This window comes from Pelodiscus sinensis, chromosome 3 (genome assembly GCF_049634645.1).
Source record: "Pelodiscus sinensis isolate JC-2024 chromosome 3, ASM4963464v1, whole genome shotgun sequence".
In the NCBI taxonomy this organism is placed as follows: Eukaryota; Metazoa; Chordata; order Testudines; family Trionychidae; genus Pelodiscus; species Pelodiscus sinensis.
In genome coordinates this window covers 195,626,218-195,648,571 of record NC_134713.1, presented here as the reverse complement: position 1 = coordinate 195,648,571, position 22,354 = coordinate 195,626,218, and the positions used below count along the sequence as shown (strand labels likewise).

At 45.0% G+C, this 22,354-nt stretch overlaps 1 long non-coding RNA gene across 1 annotated transcript in view; it reads left to right on the top strand.

Moving 5' to 3' along the window:
• The first annotated feature begins 6,224 nt into the window (after window positions 1-6,224).
• The window catches only part of LOC142828092 (uncharacterized), a 38,171-nt gene continuing 22,041 nt past the window's right edge, over window positions 6,225-22,354 (top strand). Inside the window, exons 1-2 of the long non-coding RNA XR_012903065.1 lie at window positions 6,225-6,332; window positions 15,744-16,014. This is a non-coding gene — a long non-coding RNA (uncharacterized LOC142828092). The remainder of the gene's footprint in view (window positions 6,333-15,743; window positions 16,015-22,354) is intronic.

The window sequence follows — 22,354 nt, the reverse complement described above, 5'->3', positions numbered from 1 at the left end:
AAATCAGCGCAGTTGGTACTGAATTGTTATAAAGTTCCCAACTATTATAACATAGTTTCTATTAGAGCAGTTTTCTCCTTAGCCAGTCAAGTGGAATGATCCCTGAAAGCAATGGTTTGCGGCAGAGAAATGTGCTTAGCTTTCTCACTCTGAACTCCCTGCCTCATCATAAATTTGTGATTAACACACACACAGAGTCAGACTATTCAGAGGACATTGTTTCTAAATGATAAGGAGAAAGTGAAATATACAACGGCCTAAGAATAGAGCATTAATCTGCTGGGAAGGGACTGAGCAAAAGAAAAAGGAGACAAATCATCCAAAATGGGTAATGTACACGGTGCAAAAACTTTCTGGAGTCTTTATTTATCATTGCATCTGTGTGTGTGTGCGTGTGTATGTTTCATTCTGTCTCTATCATTGTTTCTCCCTCTATGTATGTCTTTGTATTGCACCCTCTGTGCGCGGGCGCATCCTGCACCTCACCAAACCCAACTCTGAATAGCACAACAAAGGTCCTGCCATCTGGGATACATAACTGCAGGGAAAGAGCCAAATAACAGGGTCCTTAGACCTGTGTAAGCAAACTGAAATACAGATAGACCAACAGGAGACGATTCAAAGAAGGAATCCAAACATTCCCCTCCCCCGCACCCCCCCCAAAAAAAGATGGGTGTGGCATGACAAAAGGTAAGAATGCTGAGCAACCTGGAAATCACTCATTGTGGGGGAAAATGCCCCTTCAACCAGCATATGCCAGATGCAGACAGATACATGAATTTAGACCATAAAAGGTCTGGGGTGTGAGGGTAGGAGGGTGGTATACTGTGCTTAGATGTGGTCACCCCATCTCCAAGATGACATACTGGAATTAGAAAAGGTTCAGAAAAGGCCAACAAAAATGATTTGGGGTATGGAACAGATTAATAAGACTGAGACTTTTCAGCTTGGAAAAGAGACAGTGTGGGGGGGGGGTGATATAGAGGTCTATAAAATCATGACTGGTCTGGAGAAAGTAAATAAGAAATGTTATTTACACTTCATAAAACAAGAATTAAGGAGCATCAAATGAAATTAAGAGGCCACTGGTTTAAAACAAACACAACACACGATTGACCTGTGGAACTCCTTGCCAGAGAATGTTGTGAAGGCCAGGACTTTAACAGGGTTAAAAAAAAACTAGATAAGTTCATGGAAGTTAGGTCTCTCAATGACTATTAGCCATTATGGGCAGGAATGCTGTCCCTAGTCTCTGTTTTGGGTAGCAGGTTTAAAACTAATAAAAGAAAGTTCTTCTTCACACAGTGCGCAGTCAACCTGTGGGACTCCTCGCCAGAAGACGTTGTGAAGACTAGGACTTTAACAGGGTTCAAAAAAGAGCTAGATAAATTCATGGAGGTTAGGTCCATCAATGGCTATTAGCCAGGAGGGGTAGAAATGGTGTCCCTAGCCTCTGTTTGTCTGGAAATGGGTGAGAGGAGAGGGATCACGTGAGGATTACCTGTTGTGTTCCCTCCCTCTGGGTCAACTGGTATTGGCCACTGTCAGCAGACAGGCTACTGGGCTAGATGGATCGATGGTCTGACCCACTATGGCTGTTCTTATGTTCTCACACAGAGCAGACCCTCGGGCACCCGGAGCTATCCATGACTGTGTGGTGATGAAGGTTCAGTTGCCGTCACAGAACCAACCTTCTTGCCCCAGGGCCTAGGGATGGAAGTGGGTGTAGGCAAGGGAAGGGCTCACCAGAATGAGTATTACCCATGTCTCTGCACACACATACTTCAACCTAACAGCCTCCAGTAGGGAGTTCCTGGCTTTGCACAGTCCTGGAGAAGAGAGCTGGGACTTAGAGCTGACGTGGAGGTCAGGGCCTCCATATGAACCCTCCTAGGCTCCTGAGGAGCTGCGTGGATTTGGGAGGATCAGCAGGATCTTGGGGCAGAACCAGTTTTTTTCAGAAAGAGCAACTCACCCAATGGAAAGGTTTCAAGGGGCCTCCGAGGAGGGCCTTTTGGATGTTCCTTCACTTGCTCAGAGCATCCACCCTCAACAGCTTTTCTCCTACCCCCTTTCCTTTTCCACTGCACCTAGCTCTGGTGGACGCAGCCAGGAAAAGCCCAGCAGAGCCTGGGAGACAGCTGCATGAGCTTCGCCAGCCTGGAGGCCCTCGTTGCACATGTCAGGGGGTACATCAGATGGCTACGCTCCTTAGCCCTCTCCTCTGAGCTTGCCCAAGCAATGCCATTCGTGGGGGTCGTTCTGTGTTGTAGACTCTTGTCCAGGAAGAAATGGGATGTGGAGCAACAAATTGTTTGGGAAAGGCTTCCAAAGAGCCACCAGAGGGTGACAGTATTACTACAAAGCTGAGCTGGGTCCAAAGAGCCACCTGTCTACACAGCCCCCAAAACTCGATATAAGATGCGCAATTTGCGCTATGCAAATTGCATATCTTATTTCGATTGAATTTCAAAATAGGCTATTTCAAAATTTGGTGCATCTAACAGCACCAAAATTTCAAAATAACGCGCTATTTCGAGACATTCCTTGTCCCTCATGAAATGAGGTTTACTGGAGCGGTCGACAAAGGCTGCCGCGCTGTGCCGGATCAGCTGATTGTCGGCACAGCACGGCAGCCATTTTTATTTTAATGAAGCGGGGATTATTTAAATCCCCGCTTCATCGACTATGTCGAGTAAATTACTTTACATGGCTCAGTCGATGGAGCCATGTAGTCTAGACGCACCCCTCGGGAAAACATCAACTCATCCAGATATCTGTCTAGTTTTCAAATTGGCTACAGAAAAAGCACTAGAAAAGTCAGCACAAAGTAAAATTTCATGTAGACAGTGACTTCTTTATGCTGCTCTATCTACCTTATATTTGAGAGAGTTTGCCTGTGCGTCTATTCTGTCTGTTCAAGTACTCCTCCTAGATGGGAAGAGCTAGGACCACCACATTCAGAATGCAACTTTCTCTGATTATAACTTAAAGCAAGGCCAGGGGTTGGTTGTGCCAGGACAATGGGATGTGCCTGGAATGGGACTGCTTCTCATGAAACCATTCATAAAAGAGACAGACTCCTCAGGCAGGTGAAAGGGGGTGGGAGCACCCTGAGCCTCTCACCTCCTAAGCAGCCTTTAGGGAAGGTGTGTAGTTTCTAACTGAGGTAGAACTTGGGGATATGCATGACAAGTCGGACTCCTGGAAGGGTACCATAGTGTGGAAAGGGCCAGGCTGAGAACCACTGGCTCCTAGGATCAGAAGACAAAAGGGACCTTTCCTTTTACACGTGCAGCAAAAGCAAATAGCCACGCTGGTGATCCATAGCAGGAAAATATTTCATCCTGCCCTGTACCATATGCAACCACCTGCAGCATTCACTTGGCTTCCTGCACAGCCAGTTGCCAGGAGGAGAGACACTAGTGTAACAGTTTGCAAAATGGTACACCATTTAAAAAAAATACGGACACCATAAAATCTCTCTAAATGTGGGCAATGAAAATGCTGTTCCCTATCGCCCTGGGATGGCCGCTGTCACATCTCACGCATGGCTTTGCCACTGGTGAAACTTTCCTTTGATGAAATAAAAAGCAAGATTCATCGCCCACACAAAGAGCAGTTTCTCTGTCTTTTGTAAGTGGCTTTTTAGTGTAACTAGTTGGTTGTGTAAAAATAAATCAAGGGGCGATTCACTGGGCTGATGACACATCTGTGGCATGAATTAGAACTGGTCCAAGATGACCACTGCTTTTCACAGATCTTGACTTCCCGACTTCCACATGATGTTAAAGGAAAGGACAGGAGCCAGTGTGCTAGAATGTCTTGCCCTCATGCTACTTACTTGCTGGATGGTGCTGAGTGAGGGAATTAGGCCAGGATTTGAACGTATGCTGAAAACTGACATATCCACTGGAAGTAAGGGAGCGGCAGATGCTTGGCTGATCTGAAAACCGGGCTTGAGGTGTGGTCTCTAAAGAATCATAGACTGCTAGAACTCAGGAGGGCATCAAGTCCAGTCCCCTGCCCTCATGGCAAAACCAAGCACCATCTAGACCATCCCTGACAGGTGCCTGTCTAACCTGCTTTTAAATATCTCCAGTGATGGAGATTCCACAACCTCCCTAGGCAATTTATTCCAGTGTTTAACCACCCTGACCATTAGGAAGCTTTTCCTAATGTCCACCCTAAACCTCCCTTGCTGCAGTTTAAGCCCATTGCTTCTCATTCTATCATCAGAGGTTAAGGAAAATCATTTTTCTCCATTGTCCTTGTAACACCCTTTTAGGTTCTTAAAAGCTGGTTCCCTCTCAGTCTTCTCTTTTCCAAACTATGACACCCCAAATCAGAGACCGCTTAAAAAAATAAGCCCAACGTTTACAAATATTTATAAATGTGTACAGCCACTTTCGGGCTCTTTGGTGAAAGGGCATTCGGTCAGCAGGGAGCTTCCTGGATAGAACCTTGAAATCTACGGCAGCCTAGGAATTGCTATGCATGTTAAAGCAAAACTAAATAGTAATGTTGTGAAAAACATTTGTATATAAAAAAGGCACGTTAGAGGTAAGCAAGAGAGCCTGACTAACTCAGACCACTGTGGGATAATGACAAATACAATCACAGGCATTCCTTCAGTTTTGTTACCACTTGCCTATCCCAGTCACTGTTTGTTCTTGATAGAAAACCTTAAAATAAAATAACTTAATTTTCTTTTAAAAAATGTGTAATTGTCCTGATTTGACTTAATTTTTACAGAAAAGCCCTTTTTACAGAAGGTTATGATGTGTGTAATATTCACCACAAAATGAAACAGCTCATTTGAAGACAGCTCCAGTCTGTCAGGGAGGGAGGGAGGGAGGGAGGGAGAGAGAAAGAAAGAAAGAAAGAAAGAAAGAAAGAAAGAAAGAAAGAAAGAAAGAAAGAAAGAAAGAAAGAAAGAAAGAAAGAAAGAAAGAAAGAAAAGTGCTATGTGATGATAGATAGATGGAGATTTCTAAATTATTTTAAAATGCATAATATTTACCTGCACACACAGCAGGCATTGATAGTCAAATCCTGCTCCCTTTGAAGTCAATGGGTATTAAACCTGGATTAAATACCCATGGGTTCAGAATTGTGCCCTTTATCAGGTACACATTATTTAGTGTTCTTGTAGCCATGTTGGGCCATTTAAAAAAAGGAGTTGAAGGGCATTGTGCTTAATATCTTTGTGTACAAAATAAAACAATTAATGGGATACTGGGCCCAATCCTTTACTCCCAGGAATACTATTTACTCATGCCAGAAGACCCATTACAATCCCATTGCAAGTGTATTGACAAGGTCATATCTCATCATAGTCATCCGCTAGTTATCCTGTAAAATTATTCTCCCAAATCTGAAGGAAGGCAGCAAAGTTAACCTCATGTTGCCAAAACACAGCTTGCTAACCTGAGAAGAAAAGAGCTCTCTTCCTGCTTCCTTACAGAAATAACAATGGGGCTGTTGGGATGACTAAGGGCTAAGAATCAAGTCTGCTGTCAGGTCAAATCTGAACCAAAATGAAAAGGTATGTAGCCAGTTTTCAGATGAGCTCCCCTGATGCCAATGGAAACATCATCATAATTATGGGTAGGATAAAAGGCCTTAGTTATTTCCTTTGGACGCATACTTTCCCAAAATCCATGATGACTGAAACTGTTTCTATTTTTTTAAACAACCCTCATGCAAATAGATTTTTAAAACAAATCAATACGCTCTCTGTAGCATTTGCAGCCCAGAACAGTAAAGAGGCAGAAAATAAAACTGGCTGGAAACAAAAGAGACTGACTTTTCTTTATTTGTTTATTTATTTCTCTCTTTTCTTTTTTTTTTTCTTTTTTTTTTTTTTTGCTGAGAAAAATGCAAAAAATAAACATAATCATGACTAAGAAAAAACATGAATCGTGATTTTAAAATCCCTTCCGCTCTAGGACCTGCTCCTGTAGCTCCTTTTAGTAACAAAGGGCAAAGAGATTTTTATGTTATTATTTTAAATATATTATTCTAAAACTGACAACATTACATTAAAAGGACTTTAGCTACTCTCAGAGCCCTTTTGATCTACTGCATCAACACATGGTTAAAGAGTAATACCATGCTCAGTAATAATACATACTCAAAATTCTTCTGGGTAATGGTAATTATACATTCACTGCAGCTCCTCCTAAAGCTGAATGTCTCAGCTAGTCTAACTTGGTGTTTTAAACTCTTATTAGGGATTTGGCTATCCTGTGAACGAACATCGCTTCATCGCTGTAGGGATCTGATCATCAAACCAACTCTATTTTGTGAAAAAAGAAGGAAAGGAAGATGTAAGTGTTGATTTAATGTCTATTGATCTATCCGTTCTATAAAGTTATATTGAATCCAGCCTATATTTGCTCTTCAGCTTTGAACAAATTCGGGCTCCAAACTTGCTCCAATTCAGGTCAATGGCAAAATTCCCAATTCCTTCAGTAGGTGCAGGATTAGACCCCTCCTGTTATTAACATTTGTCTGGCATGGTTTTTGCTACTACTCCTTGTCTTTTAATTGCTTCTTGCACTTTCTAGGCATTAACCAGAATGTGCAAAACAGTGTGCAAACGTCAAATGATTCAGTGTTCTTTACCGCCAGGCTGCAGCTACCCTGTGTTTTTCAATGCTTGGCACACAAAAAAAGTGATCATTAAATAAATGACACATGACTGCATTCAACAGAAAACCGGCAGGGAGAGCATGGAGAACTTTTGGGGTCCCAAAGGCAATCCCTGAACCAAGACTATGTTGTTTGCAAGCAAGAATATTTGTATCTTGTATACTATCTCCTCGGGAGCAATAAAGTCCTATGACCTTATCATAGGAGGGTAAGAAATTAGGATCTTCTGACTAGATCATTGACGTGACTTTGGAGTTTTGTCATTCAGAGACAACATTCACAAAGAGATTTTTGTCCATTGCCATATTTATAGACACATACTTCCCTGACACCACATACACAGAGAGAGAGAAAGAGAGAGAGATTTGGAACGTGTGATACCTGATACTGCTTTATATGGAGGTAATAAACACATCAGGGCCATAAACCTGATCCAAAGCTACTGTATTCAAGTCAATTTCCTTTGCAACTGCCAAAAGAAATTGACTTCAGTGGACTTTGGATCAGGCCCTGTTTCCTGGAATCAAGGAAATGTTTATGCTATCCACTCTAAAAACCACTCCACAGATGGGGAGCCGTTCACACTCTGTGAGCCAGAGGCATGTGTCAGCTAGGTGACATGTTTACAAACAGGCAATATATTTGTGCAGGAGATATATGTAAACTTGACTCTGTCTTCCCAGTAGCAAGCAAGACTTAACAATGCCTCTGAATGCTCAGGGCAGAAAGAAAAAAAAAAAAAAAGTAAAAGAGGACCCATCAAAGGGGGGTGGGGAAGGGATATGAAATACCTCCTGGATCTTCTAGCACTAGTCAAACAGTTACTCCAGGATGACTGCTAGTGATGGACAGATCCTTATTGGTAAGTATTTAATGTTTCTTAGGAAGCACTTCTAAAAGAAATTGGTATGTAATGACAGCTCTCACTGGAAAACAGGCCGATTAGAAAATGCACTAACTTATCTGGTATTCATTTGAAAAGTAAATGGATGCAAGTAAAGGTGAGAGGTCACTACCAATTCAAATATTTTGCTTTAACAGGCTCTAGCACTCCTGCTTTAATTCAAGCAGAAACACAAGTATGAATAATCAAACTGGATGATGCTCATCAAAACCTTTGTGCCTTGCACCATTTCAAATGGTCATTGAAGCTTAATGGCAAAAAATTTACATTATTCCTTTAATTTGTATTCTGTTCCTTCCTTCTGAGTGATGTGATTGTGATTTTCTGTTGCCTGCTGTATTATTTTGATGCAAATGTTATGTGTTACTGGAGTCCAATTTCCTGCTTCTCCGTCCCTTCTCTCCTCCCCCCCCCCCCTTCTTTGCCTCTACTAAAGAAAGGACTTACTAAAATAGTTCCAAATTGGGTGGTATTTAAATAGTTTCTGAACTACTGGTTCTAATTAAGGCAAACAATGCAGGGTCTTGAAACACCTTGAAAATTAATCATTGCCAAAGGGGTAGAGAAGATGTCAACATTTGTGGCTTTGCTTCCCCCTTTTCTCTCCCCCCTCCAAAGCGAGGAATCCAAATTCTTTCCACAAAAAGAATTAAAAGAAATTTGTAATTCTGCTTAAAAAAACCTCCCTTTGGCTGGCAGCTAATCACTCGGGGATGAATGCTTTATGGAGATACACGGGGTTGCAAGCCAAAGCCTGCAAATACAAGGCCCCCAGGGTGTTCATTGCATGTAATGTATGCACAAGCTAATTTATTATCCTGTGACTAATTTCCATTTCTTGTGCTTAGAGTTGCCTGGCTAATTACAGGGATGTTTTCTTAACTTTCGTAATTATGTTCCCCGCTTTATACCAGGCAACAGAGCAAATGAAGGCGGGCTGGCAGCCCGGGGCTCCCAGGCAGATGCACCCAAGTGAGATGAAATCAGCAGCAACCCGAGCAGGGCAGAGCAGCCTCATCAGAAGTCCCCCCCCAGTCTTTGATCAGCTCCAACAGGCTGCATGGGCAGCCCGCGTGGAGGGGCCAGGCGAGAGAACGCCGCGTAATTAGATTGACTGGCTTAATTAGGGGGAAAGTTGGCTGCTAAATGGAAGCGGGTGCGTCTCCGCTGCGCTCTGATGGAGAGCGGGGGGTCCCCGGCACAAAATCTTCCCCGCTGGGCGCACTGACTCCGGGGCGCGCCGCAGTGGAACCCTGACGCCGGGACCGGCAGCACCCCGGCCGCCAGCCGCTTTCTTCTGGCTCCCTTTGAGGCGCGCAGCCAGGCAGGGGCGCAGCAGGGGGAGCGCTCTGTGCCCAGTTTGTCAGAGCGCCGAGCATGAGGGCCCGCCGGCCCCCAGCGGGCACAATTAGCCAATAAACCCCTCCAAGGCTCGACTCGGCCACGCTGCCACTCGGACAGCGCGCTGCGCCAGCCTGGCTTGGCCGGCGTCCCCCGGGGCGGCTCGCACGTCGGGACCGGCGAGCCCCTGTCCCTACAGATCGAGATGGGGGGGGGGGAGGGAGGGGAGAGAGACGAGAGCAACATCATTTGCCCTCACTACACCCACGCGTGTGCAAAGCAGGCAGCTAGTTTATGGGGGTCCCCAAGCCAAATGCGCAAAGAGCTGGGTAAGGTTCCCAGGGAGAGAAATCGATTTAAGCGCCTGATGTGGAGCTGCGAGATCCGGCGGGCCTGTGCGCCTCCCGGGTGTCTTTCTCACTAGCTGCCTGTGCTGCTTTGAGACGTTCGTGGCGGGCTAAATGCGTCCACAGAGGAGTGTAAAGGGGGGGCGTAGATAGAGACCCCCAGACAGAGATACACGCGTGTGCGGGACTAGCCAGGTGCCTGTTAGGTGTGTGGTATCGATACTGACAGCGAGAGGGGTGCGGCGTGTGGTGCGTATCGACAGGTAGACTCAGGTGTGCGTCCGCCTGCCTGCGCTTCTACCAATGTCACCAAGCGGCTGTGCTCCGTGGCAGGGGTCCTACACCGGGTAGTCTCTTCTTTCCCACGCTCCAGTGTAGCCAGGCAGGACCGGAACAATTTGGCCCCTTTTTTTGCAACGCCCAAAGAACTTCGCCAGTGGCGACAAGGGGCCGACCCGGCGCGAAGGTCCCACGCACCAACTCCGGGAACTGACTCCCGGCGCGAAGATTTTGTTCCTTCTTCCTCCCCCGAGCTGGAACAAGCTCCCGCCGCGGGCCGTGCGTCTGTGTCGCTTTCGCTCTCCGCTTTGACTTCTCAGGCTCCGCGCACCGTCCTCCCCCAAATAAAGCAAAGGCCGCGCAAAAGAGGCGCAGGCCGCGTGGCGTGCACAGGGCGGTCGCTGCCGGGAGGCGAGGGCTTGCGCGAATGACCCCTGCCATGGAACCATGTCCCCGAGAAGTGCTGGGTGTCGCTAAGGTTGGCAGCTAACCAGGGGGAGCAGCGACGGCCAAGCGTTAGTGGAGACAAAACCTAGGAGTGCGGGGGCACCTGAGAGACCCAATTGCATTAGGGCCGTGAGCTGGCGGGGAGGGGAGGGGCTTTTTCAGGAGGCACGCTGCACCCCTCCCCTCTGCTATGTAAATCACAGTATTCCGAATTAAACCACAGCCCAGGTGCGGATCAGCACTCCAACGTGTCAGTTTCCTGCCCTTGTTAATTTCAGTTCGGCACGAAGGGCGCCACGTGGAACAGGACAGAGAGTTCGGACCAAACTCCTCACTTCGATTCTCCTTCGCCCTGGGGGATGTTTGGGGGTGGCCGAGGCAGATTCTCCCCCCCCCCCCTTTTTTTAAACAATCACAGACACAGGATTTGGCCTCCAAACCGGCTGCCTTTTGCGCCGCTTCCCGACGTGCGGAGCCACGTCCCAACGAAGCGCCAGGCCCTGAATCGGATCCGCCCCCGCTCGCAATTCCGCGCGGCAATTAAAGAGCGAGGAAGGCGCTGGAGTGGAGCTAGACGCACAACAATGCCTGCCGAGCCGCCTTTCAGCCCTGCGAGCGATCCAGGTTCCGCGCCAAGCACGGGCAGCCCAAGGAAATGTAATTACTTCGCCGGCGCTTTCAATTTTTTTAAGGTTATTATTCCTACTTCGGAATGCAAAGTGCTTCTGAAAGAAAGTCGCCTGGCCTTGGTCCCTAAACCGCATTACGTTAAAGGTCAGGCGTGTGTCACACACAATCTACAGTTACTAATTTAATGGCGCAGCGCTGCAAGGCACTGGAGTAAAATAAAAAAAAAATCCCCAATCGTTCGCAGTGTCTGCAGCTAGGAATTGGGTGCGTTTCCCTTTGCTTGTTAAATAGGCCCCACAATACCTTTTGTGCGCAGGAGAACTCATTTTCCTGCGACTCCCCCCTCTCCCCTTCATTAGTCATCTATTTGTCTCCTCTCTAGAGTCTCCTGCGGAAAAAACAACACAAGACTTCAATGGGGCTATTTACCAAACACAGGGCTCTAAATGAGGCTTTGTGGGGAGGGAAGTGTGAATAGTGTCCTTAGGATCTAGGCAAACTCACGCCCGGGCCTGGTGTGAGGAGCGATTGTTGGCGGCGCTTAATCAATGTGCATTAGCAGCGCCTCACTCCACAAACGCGCTGGGGTGGAGATTTCGCCTGCCTAATACATATTGTTCGCGGGGAACAACTGTTTCATCTCAGCAGAGGACCAGCAAACGCACCCCTCCCAGTCACTCTGCCCATTGCACCCGGGAAAGCTCCCAAAGGCCAGTGCCTAATTCAGGTCTCTCTCCTACTCAGTGATTTACAAGCTCAGGGATTTTTAAAAAACCAACCACCCATCCTAAGACACATGCACCTCTGGGATGAACAATGTATGGAGCTTTCCAGTGAAATGCTCTGGTTCAGGGCTGAACCCACCAAAGATCCCATGAGCCAACAATCAAGTCAATGGAAAGAGGGTGTGGCTTGGGTCAGGTTCCTAAGGGTCGCACCTGTAAACTGTCAGGTTTTGAAACCCGTGACTGATTGCACAGGCACATAATTGGGAGGTGGTCCTGCCATCACCCACACCCCGTTTTGGCCAGGTATGCAAACGGGATTGAAAAAAATTACAGTGAAGTCCATCTTGTCTAATCAGGTATCGCATGGCCTACGCTAATGGTGCCCTGTCAGAGAACCTTCCAAATTCATTCCTATGAAGAACTAGGTGCTGTAATGACTGATTTGCTCTCTCAAACAGCAACAATTATATTTGTGATTTTATGTGGCTCTATCTTGGACCAATAGCTTTATACACACCAAAATGCCCTTATCTACACCAATTTTATCTCCACTACCCTGACTGGATAGTTTGGGATTTTTTCCCCAGTAATCATAATGTATCTCATAAAACACCAAGCCTTAAACATTCAGCTATCTGTGCTGCTTATAATATTTTAAACATATCTCAGTTAGCTCTAATTTTTATACGCTGAAATCACTCATGCATTAAAAATTATTAGACAGATAATCACTTCCTTGAAATAATTTCAGCACTCGTCTATAATAAAAAAGATTTCTTTCAAAGGACTCTTAGTTAAATGGGCTCCGTGCTACTTTCTGTATCATGTAGGTCAATTTAATTCTGCTCTCTACTCTCTATACAGCTAAACAATTGCTTTTCATAAACTGGAGAGCACAGTGAATGCAGTCTGTAATATCCATCCAGAGATGGCCTTGAACACTTTCATTAATAAAAGCTTGACATCTGAAATTCCACTTCTTTATTCGTCTCTTATCAAAGAGTTAGTCAAGATTTCAGAAAATTAATGTCATATTAATAAATATTAATAATTTAGCAGTGAATGGTTCAGTAATGGTGAGCATGGTAAGCATGTCAGATACAACATCCATTTACTTTAATACAGCTACACATGGACAATGCAGGGACAGGATTTCTGGGACAAGAATCTTAAAAGCTCAAGAATATGCCTGAAAAGATGCTGTTTGTAATTCTAGATTTGCGGGTGGCAACTCATTGCTCTGATCCTCCAAATACACATGGACTTAGCTTTACTTGTGTTGATAGTGCCACTCAAACTGGACTACTCTAGGGTGTCAAGTTCAGAGTGTCTAAGCTGCCAATGTGCTGAGATCAGAGTCTATCATGCTTGCCAATCTGTCTCTCTGTTTCCTTGCACTCCTCCATCTGTCTGCCTGTTTCTGATCAGGTCTTGTCTTGTCCTTAGAGCAGGTCTATACTGTGGGGAGAAGTCAATTTGAGTTATGTTAGTAGCATAACTCAAGCCGACCTAGCCACAAGGTCCACATGGAGTTGGGTCAACAGGAGAAACTCTCCCATTGACTCCCCTCACTCATCTCCTTCTGGTGGATACTGAAATCAGCCAGAAAGCAATCACTGATTGATTTAACAGGCCTTCCCTAGTGGATCCATCTATGCAGCTGTAACCCTCACCAAGCGGATTTGAACCTGGGATCTTTGGAACAGAATATAGGCACCTCTGCTCTCTGAGCTAAAAGCCAGCTGCCTCCCAGCCCCTCCTGTAGAGGTCTCTTGATATTAGCTGTTGCTGTGGTGTAAGTGCCACTTGCATTGCTCAGTAATCACACTAGGGCTATGTCTACACTCATGGCTTCTTGCTCAAGTAATATGCAAATGAGGCTAAGTATGGAATATCACTGAGCCTCATTTGCATACGTAATGAGCTACCATTTTTTTCAGAAGAGGCTCTTGTGCAAGAAGGAGCGTCTACACTGCCCCTTCTTGAGCAAGAAAAACCCTCTTGCGCAATGCCGCTACACCTATTACTTTTCAGGTGTGTGGGTTACACAGCATTAATCCACACAGCAGGCTGGGCAAGCCTTTTTGGCAGTGACCTTTTTTCCCTGTGTTTGTACAATACCTAGCACAATGGGGTTCTAGGGCTCACAGGTGCAATCCCCATTCACATAATAACGTGTGTAAGTCTTTACAGTCTGACTGCACTCCAGAAGAGCATCCTGTAAGATACTAGCCATCCTCAACTTCCATTGGCTTCAATGAAAAAAGCTAAGACTGTTGCAGTCCGGAGACAGTAAAAATGTTATTGTTGCACTCCCAGACAGGGTGGCACATTAGAATGAGCTAATTAAGTCCCTCCTACCTCAAAACAGGGCATTCACAAAGACACATACATATGGGTTCATTTGTCTTCTGACCTACACATACACCAGGCACTTCTGTGCCTCAAATTTAAAGCAGCTACTTGCCACAGATACTGCATAAGTGTAGAAGACAGAATTCCAGGCCTTTGGTTTGCATGCGAATGGTGTTAACTGAATAAAATCCAGACCATTGACACATACACTTGGTGCTTTGAAGGGACCCATTTCACCACACTGAAAACAATTATGAGTCAAATCACTTGGAACCAAGAAATTACTCAGAAAAAAGTGGATGATCATTAGGAACTGTTTAAGAACATTTTATTAGAGGACCAAAATACCAGAATTGAAAGGCCATACTGGTTTAAAAACTCATCGGGTTCAGAGAAGAATTGAAGGCTCATATAAAAAAATTAAAAAATGGAAGAAAGGGGAAGATGGTAGTAATAAACATGTCAGAAGATAAGAACTGTAGAAAATTGATAAGGGATGCAAAGAAACATGGAGAACTCTGTGACCAGAGTTAAGGACAAAAAGAAGCAGTTTTCAAACATATATTATGAATTAACAGAATCCCAACAATGGTATTGGTCCATTACTAGATAAAAATATTAGAATTATCAATACTAATGAAGAAAAGAAAAGTATTCAGTAAATATTTCTATTATGTATGGTGGGGAAGACAATGTAGTCATATCATATTGTAAGTCTTTCCATTCCTCTGCTATCTCTGGAGGATGTTGAAAAGCAACTATTAAAGTTGAACATTTTAAAATCAGTAGACAACTTGCATCCAAGAATTTTAAAAGAGCTGTCTTAAAAGGTCACTGAGCCATTATTTGTTTTCAGTAAGTCTTGGAACAATGTGGAAGTTCCTGAAGACTGGAAGAAAACTATTGTATCAATATTTTAAAAGGGTAAACAGGATGGCATGGATAATTATAGGCCTCCCAGTTTGATATTGATTATCAGCAACATAATGGAGCAGCTGATGAGGGACTCAATTAATAAGGGATTAAAGGAGCGTAATATAATTAATGCCAATCAACACAGGTCTATGGACAATAGGTTCTGTCAAACTAACTTGGTATTTTTTAAATGAGATAAGTTTAGTTAATTAAAATAACAATGTTGATAGACTATACTTCAATAAGACATTTGACATTTTGATTTACATTTGATTTACAAATTAGAAAATCACAAACAGAGGTTGGTCCAATAAAAATATTACTTTACTCACTGTGTCTAATAATTGGGGAGCCACACAGCTGCAGCACACCAGGGCATATATAAAAATAACATGGCACACATGAAACAGTTTAAAAGCTGGGTAACTGACCAGTCTTAAAGCGTCGTTGTAGATAGGGAATCATCCTCAAATGACTGAGTTTCCAGAGAAGCCCCTCGGGGATCAGTTTCTTGGCCCTACACTATTTACCATTTTTATTAATAAGTTGGACAAACAAACAAAGTCACCACTGATAGGCTACGTCTACACTGGCATGATTTTCCGGAAATGCTTTTAACAGAAAAGTTTTCCATTAAAAGCATTTTCGGAACAGAGCATCTAGATTGGCACGGACGCTTTTCCGCAAGAGCACTTTTTGCGGAAAAGCGTCCGTGCCAATGTAGACGCGCTTTTCTGTAAAAAAGCCCTGATGGCCATTTTCATGATCGGGGCTTTTTTTGCAGAAAACAAAGCTGAGCTGTCTACACTGGCCCTTTTGCGCAAAAGTTTTGTGCAAAAGGACTTTTGCCCAAATGGGAGCAGCATAGTATTTCCGCAAAAAGCACTGATTTCTTACAGTAGGAAGTCAGTGCTTTTGCGGAAATTCAAGCGGCCAGTGTAGACAGCTGGCAAGTTTTTCTGGAAAAGTGGCTGATTTTCCGGAAAAACTGGCCAGTCTAGACACAGCCATACAGTTTACAGATGACACAGAAACAGAGGTGGTGGTGGTGGTGGGGGGGGGTGATACATAGTGAAGAGAGGTCACTGACTCAGAGCATGTCCATAAGCTGGTTGCAAGAAAACTTTATGCATTTCACAGGACTGTCAATGGAAGCCTGGAGGAACAAAGCACACTGGCAAGACTCACAGGATGAGGGACACTAGCCTGAGAAGCAATGGCTCTGAATTTGGGGGTCGAGGTGATAATCAGCTGAACATGAGCTCCCCGTGCAACACTGTGACCAAAGGTGCTAACGTGATCCTGGGATGCATGCACCAGGGAATGTGAAGGAGGAGGAGACACGTTATTTTAACCTGTATTCAGCGCTGGTGCCACCACTGCTGGAATCCTGTGTCCAGTTCTGCTGGCCGTAAGTTCAGAAGGACCTTGATAAATTGGAGAGGGTTCAGAGAAGAGCCAGGAGAATGATGAAAGGGTTAGAAAAGCTGCCTTGTAGTGATCAACTCAAGTAGCTCAATCTAGGTCTGTTAACAGAGAGGAGGGGAAGGGCTGACGAGATGATGGTTGAGAACAGGGGTGGGCAATAATTTCTGACGGGGGTCCACTCCAAGAATTTGGAAAGTGGCCAAGTGCTGTTCTCTTCCATGATATTAATGGAAGAGGTGTGGGATCTGGAATGGAGGTTAGGTGCAGAAAAGCTTGGGGTAGAGGATTGGGGTGCAGGAGAGGGTGTGGGGCCTGGGAGGGTATTTAGGTGAAGGAGGCAGTTGTGACCTAAGATACTGGACTAGAGAGCAGGGGGTTGGGTGGTGACCTAGGGCAGGGAATTAGGGTACGAGGGGGTGCACGGGTTTGGGTTGTGAGCTAGGGCAGGGGATTGGGGTGCAGAGGGTTGGGAAAGGGAGGGGTTGCAGTGACAGAGGCAGGCTCTGGCCAGGAGACATATCAGCCCAGCAGTTTCTCAGGCAGGCAGGCAAGGAGCCTGCCCCACCGCCGCACAGGCTGCAGCCATGTGCTTTGTGAAGAATTATGAGCCCTGGAGGGGAGGGGGCATGGTGATTCATGGCTGCCTGTTATGGAAACAGGAAACTCCCATTGGCCAGTTTCTGGCCAGAAATTGACCAATGGGATTGTGCTAGGGGCAGGAGAAGAGCTTCAAGCCTTCTCCCTCCCCTATGGGTTCAAGGGTTTTTAAAGAAAATGTGCCCTGTAGTCATGTTTCTGAGTGGCAGGCAGGTGGGGTGAGGCAACCTAGTGCCCCGACCTGGGGTGCCCGCAGCATCCGCAGGCTGGATCTGGTGGCTTGGAGGGCCGGATGTGGCCCACAGGCCATATTTTGCCCAGGCCTCGTCTAGAAGTACCCATGGGAAACAAATACTTAATAATGGGCTCTTCACACGTAGCCGAGAAAGACAGAGGACAAGCCAATAGAAGCTGAAACTAGACAATTTGAGACTGAAAATAAGGTGTAAACTTTATCATGGAGAGTAGTTAACCACTGGAGCAACTTGGCTTTGAACTCCATGAATCTCTTACAAATAGGACAAGGAGAGTGTAATCCTTCGTGGGTCTTTCTTCCACGCAGTGGAACCCTAAAGCTTTCCCTGTGTTCGCAAACAAGGAGTAGGTTAAGTTCTCCTGCCTCTGAGCTCACTGGAATCCCCGCGATCTCACCTCTCCTCTCAGCTGGGCAGCAGAAGCTCTAAAAGCTGCCTCATCCAATGGTCTGAGAGCTATTTGCCCCATGGTGCAGAAACGTTAAGGGGAGTTAAGCACCTGAGGCCTGATCCAAACTAGAACAACATCAATAGAGAGATTCCTGTTGATGTCAGTGGCTCACAAATTGGGCTGCTGACTCGTCAACCAGGCATGCACCAGAGAAAGAGGCCAGGACAGGATTCCTTGGGAGAAGGATGGTCAGAGCATCACATTCTGCCTTTGGTTAGGCATAGGTTTAACTCTGAAAAAATTCTATGCCCCGCCCTCCCCAGAAAGTGCAGTGCCCAAAAGTCAGTCACGGGGTGAGCACTCACTGCCACGGAGCCTCCTGCTGGTCACCTGGGAATTAGCACCATTCAGCGCTTAAGCGCCCCCTTCTGGCTGGCATCTCCCCTGCTGTTACCTTTTATTCTCCACCACTTTGCGTTAGCATCCACATCCCTCCCAGACTGCGGTGTCCTTGCCTCTGGGGACTGCCCTGCCACAGGGCCACCACACGCTGGGGTCCTCCCCTTCAGGGAACCTTCAACCTCCTATGCCCACCTGGCCTTGGTGATCTTCATCTAGCCTCTGTCATAGGGGCAAACTGCAGTCTGAAATGACCACTCATCACTGGTAAGGGGTGTGGACCTGCCACCTTCTGCAGCCCTAGTAGCCTCAGGCCTTGTCTCAGGCCCTGCAGCCTGGTAGCTTGCCTGGCCAGAGTGCCCCCCCCAGCCCTGTTCTAAGTCAGGAAGCCTCTAGCTTCCTTGGCAGCCAGGTCCCTCCTGCTCCACAGCTGAAGCAAAAGTGAGTCTGTCTCCACCCCTCCAGGAGCCCTTATTTATACAGCCCCAGGGCATATAATTGGCTGTCTCCACCTCACCTGGGCCCTAATTGGCTGTCTCCACCTCAGCTGCTGGCTCCACCCTCCAGCCCTCTCCCAGGCCTGGGTTTAACCCTTCTTTAACCAGTGCGGGGCAGATGCCCCATCACAGTCACACAGATGGTTTAACCAAAAATACAAACACCCTCCCACCTCCGCAAAAAAACAAAAAAAACAAAAAAACAACTACAACAACACAAACCACACCACCCTCACACCACCAGGGAAAAAGTTCTGTTGAGAAAAAAAAGGGGGAGTTATTTAAAAAATAAAAAAGCATTAAAATAGCATGGCCCCTTTAAGAAAAGTCTTTAGGCTTTTTGCCAGCAGCCATCTTGTTTTCTTCATCTCATGCCAGAAAGCAGCTTCCCCGTGGAACCAGATAAGCGCAGGAGCAGGGTGGCTGAAATCCGGGGGGGCCGGGAGCCTGGGTGGCGGGGGCCGGGGGCTGAGCCTGGTTGCTGAGTGTGCCATAGGGTTGCCAGGTGTCTGGTATTTTTGCCTCCTGGTAGGAAAAAAAAATCAGAAAATACTGGATTTTCTGCCAGGTGTCCGGTATTTTCTGAATCTTTTTACTGGACAGGAGGCGAAACTACCGGACTGTCCAGGTCAATACTGGACACCTGGCAACCCTAGTTGTTCAATCATCCAAAGGAGGGAATGGTTCCCCTCCCCAATGGATTCTTGCAATGCACCCCAAAAGTTATTTCTATGCTAACATCTAAAAATAGGGCTCTAGGGTGAAAGTGACTTGGTTTATATTAGCTGGAATAACATTTGCCTATGAGCCTGAATTAATGCAAAGCTAATAGTGGTTGCCATCAGGTTATACCTATCTGTCAGGTAAAGCAGAGAGACAAATGCCAAACAAAGTACTCAGGGCATCATGTGGATTTGTCACTCTCCCCGGAGAGCTCAGAGGCCATAAACAAATGAATGCATTATACTGCTCCACGAACGTGGCTATTTTTATCTGTAATGCACGTATTGATAGTGATCTCCTTTAGAATTCCATAGGGCAGGCAAGAAAATCACAACAGATGTTGCTTGTATTACTTAGAGGAACGGCAATAGGAGGAGATAATCCAGGTATACAAAAGAATGACTGGTACACCTAGAAGGTTCAATAGACATTCTTATTTATCCGTTTTCATAATACAGGGGGACATCCAATGCAGCTGAAATGCAACGCATTTAAAACAGATGAAAGAATACACTCTTTTAGAGAATGTATAATTTTAACTGTTGAATTACACACTGAAATATATCATGAAGGCCAAGAACTTAGCAGGATTCAGAAAATGATTACAACACAAAAAAACAAATATGGGAGTTGTGCATATAGATAAATAGATAGATGAATAGATGAAAGACATACACATAATATACCTGTTCATATACATTGTAGGGCTATTAGCCATAAATAAGAGACGAGGACAATTACAATGTGTATAAATATTCCATCACTGAGCCACGCATATATTGCTAAGCTGTTTAGTTTCTATAATTCCCCATATACTAACTGTGTAGAGTTATGATGCTCTATTAGGTCCAGTAAAGAAATGCTTGTGACAGAAACTCTAGACTTCTAGCAATGGGAAGCCAAAAGGAAGCATATGTTAGACACAAAAATATGTAAGCAGGGGCACGTATAAAGCCACATGTATAGGTTCAGCATTGGTCAAAGAACTGATCCAAAGCCCTTGAAGTTCATAGAAAGACAACCATTGGCTTCCAATGATGTTGGAACAGACTTTAAGTAGAGTAGCACTGTAAATCTGCATACAGCACCAGCCCCAAATCTACAAAGTAAAGATCCATTACAATGTGAGGAATAGGAAATTCCTGCTGCTTCTGTAGAACCCAGAAATGCCCCATCAGTTTCATTGCACGTCCTTTGTTCCTTCAAAAGGGAAGAATATGGGACCCTGCAACATTTCCAGAAGAGCACCACATAAAATGGTTCCAAAGGCTTGTTACTTTAGCAGTGTAAGTATAGACTCCCTGGATGTTACATAAGAACGGCCAGACTGGGTCAGATCAAAGGTCCATCTAGCCCAGTATCCTGCCTGCCGACAGTGGCCAATTCCAGATGCCCCAGAGGGAGGGATCACAACAGGTAATCCTCACGTGATCCCTCCCCTGTCATCCATGTCCAGACAAACAGAGGCCAGGGACACCATTCCTACCCATCCTGGCCAATAGCCATTGATGGACCTAACCTCCATGAATCTATCTAGCTCTTTTTCGAACCCTGTTAAAGTCGTAGTCTTCACAACATCCTCTGGCAAGGAGTTCCATGGGTTGACTATGTGCTGAGTGAAGAAAAACTTCCTTTTGTTTGTTTTAAACCTGCTGCCCATTAATTTCATTTGATGACTCCCAGTTCTTATATTATGAGACAAGTAAATAACTTTTTCTATTCACTTTTTTCCACACAAGTCATGATTTTATAGACTTCTATCATATCCCCCCTTAGTTTCTTTTTTTTTAAGTTGAAAAGTACAAATCTTTTTAATTTCTCTTCATATGGAACCCATTCCAAACCCCTAATAATTTTTGTTGCCCTTTTCTGAACCTTAAAAGTAGTTGTAGCTTAAGTGGCACTACTACGTTCCTTGATGACATGCAGCAGGGAGTTACACTTGTAAATTTCCATGCATGCTCACGTACTCTATGCTATGGAACACCAGGAGACCGATTTTGTTCTGACCTATAGTAGTGTGACACTGCCATTGCACTGTGGCCTTCAATGCAGTTACACACCCATAATCAAAAGCAGGGTCAGGCTTTAATCACTGAAAACATTACAAAAAGTAGCTGTTCAGCCTATGCATAGCCACTTTTCACCCCTAAATAGTGCCGTCATTTCCAAATGGCATGTACTGCCTGACACTGTGACATTGTTTGCACTCACACCTGTGTTCAAAACAGACAGCTGGTTTCTTTGAGGTGAAATGGGGGAGGAAGAGTTCCCAAGAAAAATATGCAAAGGGGGAAGGGTAACAAGAGGTTGATGGTCCTGTGGGAAATTTACCATGTGACAAAGAAGCAGACAAAGCAGGTGTATGAGAAGGAAAGTGGCACATCTCCCACAGATTTTCAGCCTTCTGGATGAACTCCACTGTGTACAATGTACAATTTTGCAGAGAACTTGGGTGTTGTTATTTATTGTCAACAGTATATCGGCTGTGCAAAGAGCCGAAGATATTACACATCCCCTTGCTTCTGGAGACAAAGAGAATAATATTTACTTAGTTCTCAGACAATATGTGTCATCAGTAGATCTCCAAGCACTGTACAAAAGAGGCCATGATTACTGTCTCCATTTTACTGATGGGGAAACTGAGGTACAGAGAGGGAAAACGATTTGCCCAAGGTCAGACAGCAAGTCAGTGACACAGACAGGAATTGTATGCAGATCTAAGTTCCAGTCCAGGACTTAACCCACTAGGCCATATAGACTATTTGCTTTCAGAAGCTTCAATTACGACTAATGTTTTATGAACCTCTTTGGGTACCTTAATAGAGGTACATGGATAAGACCTGGTGAATGTAGAAAATAGATGAGGAGAAGACTGATTTTTTTTAATTAAACAATTTTCCCATGAGGTGGGACACTTATGCTAAAAGGGAGGAACTATTCATTTAAGAGGGTCAAATCTTTTTGACAGAAAATAGTATTTTCAACAATAGACGTTTGTTTGAAAAATGTCAGTTTCCGTCCTTTCATTGTGGTTTCATTAAACAAACAAACAAAACATCAAATAAAATCTTATTTTCACCTAAAGTCAGTTCCCTACAAGCTGTATTATTGTTCTCTGAAATGCACATTCATGCTAAAGTTAAATGGAAATGCTTTACAAATAGATTAAAGACAGGGACCTGCTTTGTGTCCCAGATAATTAATGGCCACATTCGGACCCAGTTTGCATGACTAAACAGGGAAGTAAAGGGGCATAAACGACTTCCACATGATAGTTACCCAGACCATGTATGGCAGCATCTGTAGGATACCAGTGGTCAGGATGGGGTTAAATGGGGTTTAGAATGGGCAGGGCCAACTGCTAAGACTCTTGGCATAGCAAATAGCACATCTCCAGGGAGAAATCAAACCATGCCAGGTACAAGCATATAGCAAGTTACTTACACTGCAAAACAGGGG